This window comes from Lipotes vexillifer, unplaced genomic scaffold (genome assembly GCF_000442215.2).
Source record: "Lipotes vexillifer unplaced genomic scaffold, Lipotes_vexillifer_v1.1 scaffold788, whole genome shotgun sequence".
Lineage (NCBI taxonomy): Eukaryota > Metazoa > Chordata > Mammalia > Artiodactyla > Lipotidae > Lipotes > Lipotes vexillifer.
The window spans coordinates 2,336,397-2,347,627 of NW_006791862.1; the positions used below are offsets into that span (position 1 = coordinate 2,336,397).

Genomic DNA, 11,231 nt, shown 5'->3' on the forward strand with positions numbered 1-11,231 from the left:
CTGCCGTCAGGGGCCAGGACCCGTCCCCTCCCTGGACCAATTTCCTTGTCTTGAAATGAGTAGATAGAAGCAGATATACTCTAAGAATGTTTGGTGGGACAGGACAAGGGGAGCGGAGGGCGGTGTCAGCAGCAGTCTCCAGCTTTATTGCGCACACGGATCCCCTGGGGATCCGACTTAAACGCAGATCCTGATTCATTCACCTCTCAGGTGGGGCCTGAGAGGCTCCATTTCTAACGGGCTTCCTGCTGCTGCTGGTTGGGGGCCCACACTTTGAGTAGCACAGGTGTGGAGCACAGGATGGGGTTCCCCAGTCTATGCTCTGCCCCCCACTTAACTCCCTGCACTTACTTCGTCAGCTGTGGAACGGGGACTAGTAATAGTTGCTTTGCCTTCCTCCCTAGGGGTGTTGTGAGGATTAAGGGGAGAAAGGCCTGTGAAAGCACCTTGTGAAGGGTAAGGCAGTGTGAGTGTAAGGGATTATTTTCACTGTGAAGATTTCTACGCCTCAGTGCTCCCCCCTGTGTGTTCCTGCAGCGGCTCAACTTTTCCCTACATCCTCCTTTGTTTCCATGCCTGGGCGGCTAGTCAGCGTCACCAGCCAGGGCTAAACAAATACTTGGACATGTCAAGGCAGGAAATGACAGTTCCTGGGCACCCCACTGTTTCAGGTGCAGAACAAGCCCCAAGCACACCTTGTGGGATAAATTCGAGTGATACCAAGCTGAGCCCCACCCCCTCCCCCATGGGCTGCCAGGCCAGAAGTCAAGGAGGTCCCTGTAGGACAAGGGACCCAAGCCAAGCACTAGCCAAGCTTTCAGCAAGGCGAGTCACCAGTCCACGCTTTGATCCCACTTCTGTGCCCACCGCAGGCAGCCACGATGATATTTCTGAAGTGTGTTGGTCTGTCCACCGAGGACCTTCACAGATGGTTCCACAGCTACCCTGTGAGGCAAGAAACTAAGGTGACTGAGGCAAGTCATAGACCCTCCCTGACCCTCAGTATCCTCCTCTGTAAAATGGAGTCGACAGTGTCTGTCCTGCCTACGGTACAGATTGCTGTGATCCTAGAATCAAAGTGAAATAACTGTGTGAAGATAATGCAGTGATTCTGTGAAATTATGTGAGCTGTTATTTCTTCATGAGAGACTTCCTGCTCCAGTGGAGTTGACTCACAGCCCCACGTGAGGAACATCCTTGCTTTCATTTTTGTGCTCAGACCTCCCCGCCCCCCGCCTTCCCTAGTGTGGGTTGTCCTCCACCAACCTCAACCTCCACGCCCGATGGAAAGCATCCCCAGGCACCCCAGCTCCAGTGGAGGTCCCGCACTGTCCAAAGAGTGCTGGTTTTCATCTTGCTCCTTGCAGGCCCTGAGGCCAAGTCTCTGCCGAACAACTTCTTTGGAAGGGCCTGGAAAGTAGAGATCCTGTTATATAATAGACCCCACGTCAGAATGGCAGGCCAGGCCCAGATCTTCATCCCAAGATGCCTGCGGCGGAAAATCTGGTTCAGGTTTACCCCGTGGAGTGAGTACTGATGGGTTTTGATGGCAGAGATTGGTAGAAGGCTGACCACACATTACAAATGGAAATGCCTATTGCCCAAGCTGGGGGTGCCATTTTCAAGGCCACAGAGTTAGGTGTCTACCAGAATAATAAAACCAGAAATGGGCAGGGTATCAAACCAGTCAGCTCTGAGGCCCATATATGCACATCCAGGACCCTCCTTCGGCACAGGGTGGGTCCCGGTCCCTCCCTTTCCCCACAGCCACTGCCCCGGGAGCTTAGAGGAGCAAATGGCAGCAGGACCCACTTTGCCCACTCATCTCTCTCTGGCCTTTGAAAACTCCTGAGGCCAGCAGGGCCCAGGCCTGTAAAGTTGGGCCTCCACTCACCTCAGCCAGACCGGGAAGCAGAGCGGTCTCATCTGAGGAAGTGCAGATCCTCAGGGAGGAGCGAAAATAACCCAAAAGGGCAAGCCATGCTCGTCTGTGTGTACACTGGGTTTCACATCTGAAATCCGGTTGTGATGAATCTGATGGTTTTGAAACATCTTCTTTAATTAATACAAACAGAGGACATCTTAGCCCCAGGTTTCAGACTTCAAAGTTCTCCTCAGTTGAGAGTCTCAAATTTGGCTTATTTGTGGAGCACTGTAATCTCTTTTAAGGCAAACACAGGGTTTTAGTTGGGTTGCTGCCCCCACCCCACCACAGCTGAATGGCAAGAACCACTTTATAATTCCAGACTGGGAAGACTGAGCTGAAAACCCCCTTCCTGGTCCTGCAGCCATATTTTCAAAATCAAAATTCAGCCTGGATTTTCATGGGGAAAGTACAGGCTTTGGAGGCAGATGAAACTAGAATCAGAATCCTGACCATACCCTTGATATTGTCACCTTGAGCAAAAATGTTGTGTCTCTCTGCCTCAGTTTCTTGATCTGTAAAATGGGAATATTGATACCAACATCAGACTTGTTGGGGTGATTCCTATGGGGTAATGCACGTGAAGTGGCTGTGCCTGGCTCAAAATAGACACTTGACAAATGTCCATTCTCTTGCCTTTTCTGATACCTGATCTGATCACAGAACTAATTATGTGGAATCAGGACTGTCCTGGAAAACCTAGTTTGTGTGCTTACCTGTATTGAGAGGTAACAGTTCCATGAAGTTTTTCCATTCAAGGAGTTGTTAGGTTTCCGAGGATACCGTGTGTCTTGCAGTGTATTCTGAGCCTTACCATAGAAATCCTATGACAGAGGGCTGTGTGTAAACTTCCTCTGCACCCTCAGAAGCAGGCCAAGCATGCTGAAGGGTTAGCCTAGCTGCAAAATGATTCTTCTCTTCTCACCTAGACGGGGAGAAATCTTGATTGTGCCACGTTTCAAGCAGAGGAGGAAAGGGTCTCTGGGATCCTGTCTGGGAAATGCCCATGTCCACCTGACTCAGAAAGCTCTCCTGTTTGAGGCACCTTCAGGTCTGGTCTGAGTGTGAAGCCAGTGGTAACTCCCCTGGGACCTGCAGTGATGACTGATTTCTCGGGCTCCCAGGCAAAAGGCAGGGCCCTGCTCAGTGACCTCCTAATGACGCGTGAGGGGCTCAGACCTTCCTTGACAGTCATGGAAGGGTGTCTCCTAGGAAGCTGTGTCCTGTTTATCCAAAGGATAGTGGGAGTGTGGGGGGCAGTGCAGGGTGGGGGCAAAGGTGACAGGAATGGGACTTGATGTAAAAATCGGCTCCTTCCAGAGTTGCTCTACCTGCCCTTTCTGATCTGATGTATGAAATTTGTACAGAGGTGGAATTGTTTCTGCCATTTCTCACACACAAGTTGGTGCACATTCCTGATATGAATTAATAAGAAATATGCCAAATGTACACAGGGATGGGTCAACATCACACGCAGCCAACCACGGCCACTGGGAGAAAAGTCAAATATGGGCCCTGGAGCCACAGGCTCACCTGCCCTGGCTGAGTCAAGCACAGAGCTTGGCGAGGGAGTCAGCTCAGCAGAGTCAGGGCTTCCCCGCCAATGCTTTTCACAGGCCCACCTGTGATCCAGGTCCCAGCATGACTGTTTCTGCCATAGGCATTTTTTTCTCTCCAATTTTTTCTTAGTGTTTGTTGGTTTGCTTTATGCTGATTACGGAAGTTATAAGAAACACACAGAAAGGTTTAAAGTAACAGAAGAGGTCCATATATAACCCAACTGCCCAGAGGCAACCATGGTTAATAACATTTTGTCATGACTCTTTTAAAATGTTTATGTTTGTTTGTTTGTTTTTTGCGGTACGCGGGCCTCTCACTGCTGTGGCCTCTCCCGCCGCGGAGCACAGGCTCCGGACGCGCAGGTTCAGCGGCCATGGCTCACGGGCCCAGCCGCTCCGCGGCACGTGGGACCTTCCCGGACCGGGGCACGAACCCGTGTCCCCTGCATCGGCAGGCGGACTCTCAACCACTGCGCCACCAGGGAAGCCCTAAAACGTTTTTTTTTTTTAATGCTTTCTTTACATCGTTCAGTAATACTAACTGTACAAATTTGTTTTATTTTTTCAAAAATTGAAGTATAGCTCATTTACAATGTTTCAGGTGTACAGCAGAGTGATTCAGTTATATATATATATATATATATATATATATATATATATTTATGTAGATATAAATTTACATATTTTTATATATACATATGTATTCTTTTTCAGATTCTTTTCCATTGTAGGGTATTACAAGATACTGAGTAGAGTTCCCTGTGCTATACAGTAGGTCCTTATTGTTTATCTATTTTATATATAATAGTGTATGTCTGTTAATCCCAAATAATTTAACATCATGTCTTATAGAATTTCTCCTGTTATAAGTATCATTTTTCAAGACTACCTCATATTCTACTGCTACCATGAAGCATAATTTACTTAACAAATACCCTATTGTAAGGCTGCATTCAGGTAGCAGTGAGCATCTTTATGCATGAAGGTTGTTGGCATCTTAGATTAGGGTTAGGTTGGGTTAGGTTCCTAGAAGTGGCCTTTCATGTTTTTAAAAGGCTCTTTATACATATTGCCAAGTTGCCCTTTAGATAGTTTATACCAATAATATTCCCATTAGCAACAGTCTATTTCATTTCATCCTTACCTGTGTTGAGTACGATTCTGTTTATTCATTAAGGAATTTAGGGAACAGAAATGTCCTACCTATCCCCACCCTCTGATGTGGGGAGATCAGGAAATGTGAGGGACCTGACCTCAGAGCTAAGACACCACCTCCCCTGCTCTCCTGGGCCCTCTGCAGTCGTCATCAGAGAAGTGGAGGATACATACCCAACGTAGATGCTGTAACTCCCTATCAAAGGCTCTGGCTATGTAATGACACAGAACCACTCAGCTTTCATGATGGAGTTGCCCAGACTGGGAGCTGATGTGACTGTTTCCCAGCCAGTATCCTCCTCAAGCTGCTTGTCTTCTGGCCTAGAGGTGTCCCTACTCACTTTCTAAGCCCGTCACAGAATCCCACTGCCCCTAAGAAGAGCTGCTCACAGAGCCCTGGGGTAGTCCTCTGTGTTGGAGTGGCCCCGTGCAGTTTTACAAAGCACTCTTTCATGTACTATCTGATCAGATGCTCATGACAGCCCTGGAAGGCAAACATTCATTTCCCTGTTTTATAGGTGTATCATTTTCCTAGGGCCGCCGTAACAAATTACTACAAACTTGGTAACTTAGAACAACAGAAATTTATTCTCTCATATTTCTGGGGGCCAGAAGTTCAAAATCAAGGTGTCAGCAGCATCACGCTTCCACCAAAGTCTCCACGGGAGAATCCTTCCTTGCTTCTTCCAGCCAAGAGTCCTTTACAGGGTGGCTGCTTGATTATGGAACTGGTTCATAGAAAATGAAATTTGGTACCCTTGGATACCCTAGGAACCTCAAACATCATGTCACCATTGCTCTGTTAGTGCATTACCGTTCATTACATTGAAAATATTAGCAAACCCCTTAAATGAGAGTTGCTCATTTATTCTCCATGGGGTAAGTGGGGAAATTAAGACCTAGAGTAACCAGAAAAGTTAATGGGAGAATTCCAATTATAGCCTGGATGTCTGGATTTGTAATCTATATCCTAAGCTTTAAAGTATGAGTTGTGATCATATATTGCAGTTAAAATTGTTGTCAAATGGCTATTTTAAATAGCACATAAATTCTTAGTGTCTCAGTTACTGTTGAATTCCTTTTCCCTGTCTCAGGCGCCTTTGACATGCCCCACATGGTAGTCTGTTCATGGACCTCTGATGAACAGTGACTAATTCCTTCCCACTAGTGGCCCCGAGGGCCTGTGAGGACAGATGTGGCATCACCACCTCTGGCTCGCCAGCATCTCCTCGCTTGCCACCATTAGCTAAGGGTGTTTCTGTACTTTGCTGGTACCTTTGCTTTCTATTGCTAAGTTTACTTCTGAACTGGAATAGTAGATCCTTTAATTACCTAACCGCCAAATCGAAACCCCGCAGCCAAGCGGATGCCTATGGGACAAAAATGGGACAAACATGGTACACGGTCACAAGTTTGGTGAGCATTAGATAGTCGGAGTCATAAAAGATTGCTGGGGTCTAGGCCTCTTTGCTCTGTACTACGTCTGTGGATGTGGGTTACGGTTGTCTTGGGAACCAACGTAAAGGATTGAGAGGGACAGACGGGGTCCTCATATGCTCTCAGTCTCCCTCTCCCATGTGTGTTAGCCATGACATAGCACATGTTGAGATAGTGAAACATGCCTGTGGCCACATCTAATAACCACAAAGCTAATGTCCTCAGTCTGTGCTTATATGAACCAACCCGTTCATATAAGCACAGAGAAAGCGCCAGTCTCAAGCTCAGTTTGGTGACCTAGTTTGCAGATCAGGTGGGGACACTCTCCAATGGCCGCGCTTATCATGCCTGGGATCATTTCTTAGTTATCATGGACATCATTATCATCACAAACTCTCACCCAGGAAGGCTTCTGTCTTGAAGAGCGTTGTTTAATGACAAGTTTTGCTCTTGGTACCTGGCCTCCCTGGTGGCTGGAAATCTGATCAACAGGCTCTCATCAGCATCCAAACCCTGGGCTGAACCTAATGGATGCAAAGCGGAGGCTGAGCCACAATCTCCTAAATAGCGAGGGTGTGATTAGACACTATCAGCTCAGAGGAGCATCCCACCTCCCCCATGCTGCCTCCACCGCTGGGCTTCCCTGCGCCTTGACAGTGGTGCACAAAAGACAGAGCACGTGTGCCACTCACGTCCCCCTGGAGCTTGCTGGCTCACCAGCTGTCATGGCATGCCTTTAATGCGTTTGTGAAACCCGAGAACCTGACCCATTTCCCCTCTGGGGAGAGAGTGTAACGCAGGATGCCAAGCTGGGAAGCAGGATTCGGGAAGCTCACCTGTATGAACCTGGCTCTCTGTGTCATCCAAGGCAGATTGTTTGGGTTCTTCCAATTCCCAGAATCTCACCTGTAAAATAAGTGTCCAGGGGGTAGTAGAATGATATCGCAACATTGTTTTCTGCTCACTTACAATCTGTCTCCTTCCTCTTATTTAATTTTAGCTCCGTTTTCTGCTTCCCTCCATCTCCGCCTCCCAGCCCTGGCCCTAGATGTTTCGTCTCTGGGACAATGCACCCAAAGGGTACTGACTCCAGAGTGACTGTCAGATTTCTCAGATGTTCATAATCAGTCAATAAACATGTTTGGAGCAAGCACAATGCACAAAGTCCGGCGCTTATTACAGATTTATGGCTTGTGGAGGAATCCATGTCCTCAAGCAGCTTCTAAACTAGGTTGAGGAGCAGATCATGAGAATCATAGAAGGCAGTGTGGGAAGAACACCAGGACACTGATCTCACTAACCTGGGATCTGAGGATGGGCTTCAGAGGCATCCCTCAACACCCTGAAACTGCTCGTATCATTTCATGTTTGCCAGTACACGTTTTGGGGGTAAGTTTATAGCTTTCACCAGCTTCATCCCAAGAGGTGAAGAACTTCGCGTACAGTCAGACTTTGCAGAAGAGTGCTCATGATAACTTAGATCATCGTTATAACAAGGTTTCGTTGAGCCAATGAGACCTGAACTGAATCTTAGAAAATATATTCAGAGAATAGCGGGGTGGGAGGCAGCCCTGAAGGAAGGGGTCCCCAGGGAGCAACATGGGAAGACTGTCGCACTTAGGACCGGTGACCGTAAGTTGTCTCACGTCCCTCAGTCTCAGAAAAATGCAGATCTGTAAAATGGTGACCATTGCTGCTTCCCGGAGTTTTGTGGACCTTGAGCTATTTTTTCCTTTCTTTCTCACTTTGTATTCCCATCCCTCCGCACGGGGCTTGACTCATATCACAGTGGACACTAATCCATATTTGATGAATGTGTGAGTGAACCGAAATCATAAACGTGAGAGGGCTTGGTAAACAGCAGAGCATTGCTTCAGCTAAAGATCTTTGTTGCTAAGTACATATACTTTGTGCTCTTTGCAAGCAGCCTGCGCTAAGTGTCTTCTCCCCCTTGAAACTGACCCTTTCCCCCGTAATGGGGCTCAAAGGGCCAGCCCATCTGATGGAGTGTCTCTAGGCTGGCCAGATGAATGATAGCGGTGCCGATCACGCTGACAAGATGTGCAGTTGCCTAAGAGCCCAGAGGTGACCTCACTCTCCAAGGGCTTAGCCTCTAACCCCAGCCCCTGCTGGCACAAGCACACACCTGCAGCCCTTTTCTCCCTCCAAGACGAGGAGACCTCGTGAGCTCCTTTGCTGCCCTCATCTGCACTGGCAGGGGTGGAAGGATGGACAGGAAGGGGGGCATTGCTGGGACTCCCTCTAGCACTGTAAGCAGGACCACTGATGGCGTGCTCTCTGTGACCTCTCAGGACTGTCGAAATGACCAAATGCTCCTTTGCTGAGCACTTTTTGTATCCCCAGCCTCCTACTCACAGCTTCCTCGCAGTACCCGTGCTAAGAGAGAACAGATTAGATCTTATGTCAATTTTTCTTTTCTCCTGTGTGCCATCCAACAGACAGGATGACTCGTCGGCGTTTACCAGGATACTCCAAGAAACTTGGGCTGGTTGGGTGTGGGAAAGATTTTTAAAAGGCCGAGGTCGAAGGTGACAGGAGTTCTCAGAACAAGTTAGGAAAGATAGAGGTGATTTCTCCCTATAACAGTTCTCCAGTTCTCCAGCTGCAGCTCCAGATGCAGCTGATAGAATGATCTCCAAGATGAGAGTTAGGAGCTTGTGTTCCAGATCTGTCACTTAGAGACTTTGAACAAGCCACTGAATCTCTCTGAGCTTCCAGCTCCTCTCCCATAAATTGGAGTGGTACCCATCTTGCCTTTCAGGATCATTGTGATAGTCAACATTTATGATGACGCTTCAAGTGGTATAAAGTTGTACATATTTGTTATTATTAACATATACACGAGCATTACCCCTTATGTGCAGAGCTCTCACTATATGCTATTTATCTAATGCAAGCCCCATAACACCCCTATAAGATTGTATTGTTTTTCCATTTTTATGGATGAGGAAGCAGAGGCTCAGAAAGGTAAAGGGCTTGCCCAGAGCTACACGCATACAAGTAATATGTGTTAGAGCCTGTGTTTCTGTTTCCATTCTCCACTATAACACTAGCTCATGATCCTTTTCTCCTGTATACTGTCACTCTGTCCCTTACAATATTACATACTCCTCTGGCCTTTACCCTCTCTCATGGACCGGGCCTCTTACCTGCACGCTTCTTGCTATAACATCTTGCTGGATTGTTTTGTTTCCTTCCTGCTTTGGCTTCTGATACACCTCTTGGCCCTGCTGTCAGCTTACCTGCCCTGACCTCTAAACACAGTACGTACAATCCTTGACTGAGCGCCTTTCTAGAGGCGGGCACCCTGCTCCTGTGAAGTGAGATCATTCTCTTCCCTTCCCCAGGCTCCGGGATGTCTCTGTCCATTAAAAAAAAAAAAAAAATTGCCACCCCGGCCCTGAGCGCACAGGGTGGAGGAGTGCCCACGTTTTATTGTTGATATCCTCTTCTGGAAATTACTGAGCATAGGCTTCCCGGGCAGACCCCAGGCAGACCAGGAACGCTGGTGCTGTAGCTCTTGATCTTGTCAACTAAGAGCGGGGCGGCGCTAGAGGAGAGCTCAGACTCCCGGCAGGAACCTCACTCGACCGCCTCCCTCCTTTGAGACAGGGCAAAGATTTACTAGCTCTACCCCAGAGGTGGAAAAAAGAGATGGAGGGACTTGCCTCACATCACTTAGTGAGTGGGCACTGGAATCAACAGTCCACTGTGTGTCTTCAGTCCTTGTGTGTCCTTGGGGACTGGGCACCTTTGAGTCGGGCTGATGCCGGTTGAGTGCGGGCTCCAGGGCAACGCTAGCACAGCCCAGGCCCTTAGAGGGCTGACACTCAGAGCACCTCTCCCCCACTGCCCAGCGCCTGGCTCCCCAGACCCACCGCCTGACCCTACCTGATGGAGGGAGAAGGTGGTATAGGGCAGCTCCCCGTCCCTGAGTCCCACCTGACAGGCTGATCCCCAGCAACCCACTCCCAAGGTGGGCCTCTTCTTGCGGAGATGCATTTGTAGACGCTGCCCATTACCCCGGCACCAGGAAGCTACCCTCCAGTTAGGCAAGAGATAAATCAAAGCCAAACTTGGCTGATGACATCCAGGAACCAGGAGTGACCCTTGCCACACATAGAAATCCCAGCGGGCTGGCCAAGGGCCTTTGTCTGGTCAGGAGAGCTCAGGATTATCTGGCCCTCTTTGCTGATGTATGGAATCACCGACTGTCGGAGTGTTTACGAACGGTTATCACCTCAGTGCTTTGGCCATTATCAGAGGCAGGGCCGCCTGCCGGGGCTGGGGCTCGCACCCTCTCTATTACCACCTGTCATTGGCAGAGAGTGTGCCCTGACGCTGCTCAGTCCTGACTGCCGAGGGAAGATAGTTTCTGACGGCTGATCAAAGAGGAGAAGCAAGACCTGATAAAAAGAGTGTGTGGTGGTGTACTTTTAACTTTGGGAAACATTGGCATTTGCATTTTTTTCCCCATCTTCCTGGTGCTGGCAGGAACCAAGCCCAATAAATGCAGTGGATTCAGTTACCTAATCACTAGGGAAACGGTATGTGCTTGAAGCAACAGAGCATGACTATAATCTCCTTCCAAGAGAGAGTGGATGAAATAAGCTTTCACAGAAGACTTGCTGTATAATAAAGGAGAGGAACTTAAATTTAGCCTTTGAAGTGATCTTGCATGTAAAATCTAACCTTGGCATTCAGCAGAGCACCGTGTACTTTTTGGAATTGGGAAGCAGCTTCAGATCGAGGAAGGGTCTTTGCTGAAGACGCTATCACCCAAGTCTCGTGCTGCCATCCTGCAAATGGTGCCCCAGTGGTGCACATGTCCTGGGGCAGCTGGGGGACTGTATGTGGTGGAGCAGAATGAGTTCTAGCCTGAGCCATCGGAAGATCTGAGTTCTTGAACCAAGCCTGCCACAAACTTGCCGTTGGATCTTGGGACATAACCTTTCTGAGGACATTTGGTATAGGTGATAGGGTATAGTGACTTAGAATGCTTTTTAAAAAAAAAAAAATGTAAGCTATGTAACCCGTTTTAAAAATGAATCTTTAGGGCTTCCCTGGTGGCGCAGTGGTTGAGGGTCCGCCTGCCGATGCAGGGGACACGGGTTCGTGCCCCGGTCCGGGAAGAT

At 48.5% G+C, this 11,231-nt stretch overlaps 1 protein-coding gene across 3 annotated transcripts in view; it reads left to right on the plus strand.

Moving 5' to 3' along the window:
• BCAS3 (BCAS3 microtubule associated cell migration factor) overlaps nt 1-11,231 on the plus strand; it is a 592,536-nt gene that overhangs the window by 552,906 nt on the left and 28,399 nt on the right. The window lies entirely within an intron of this gene.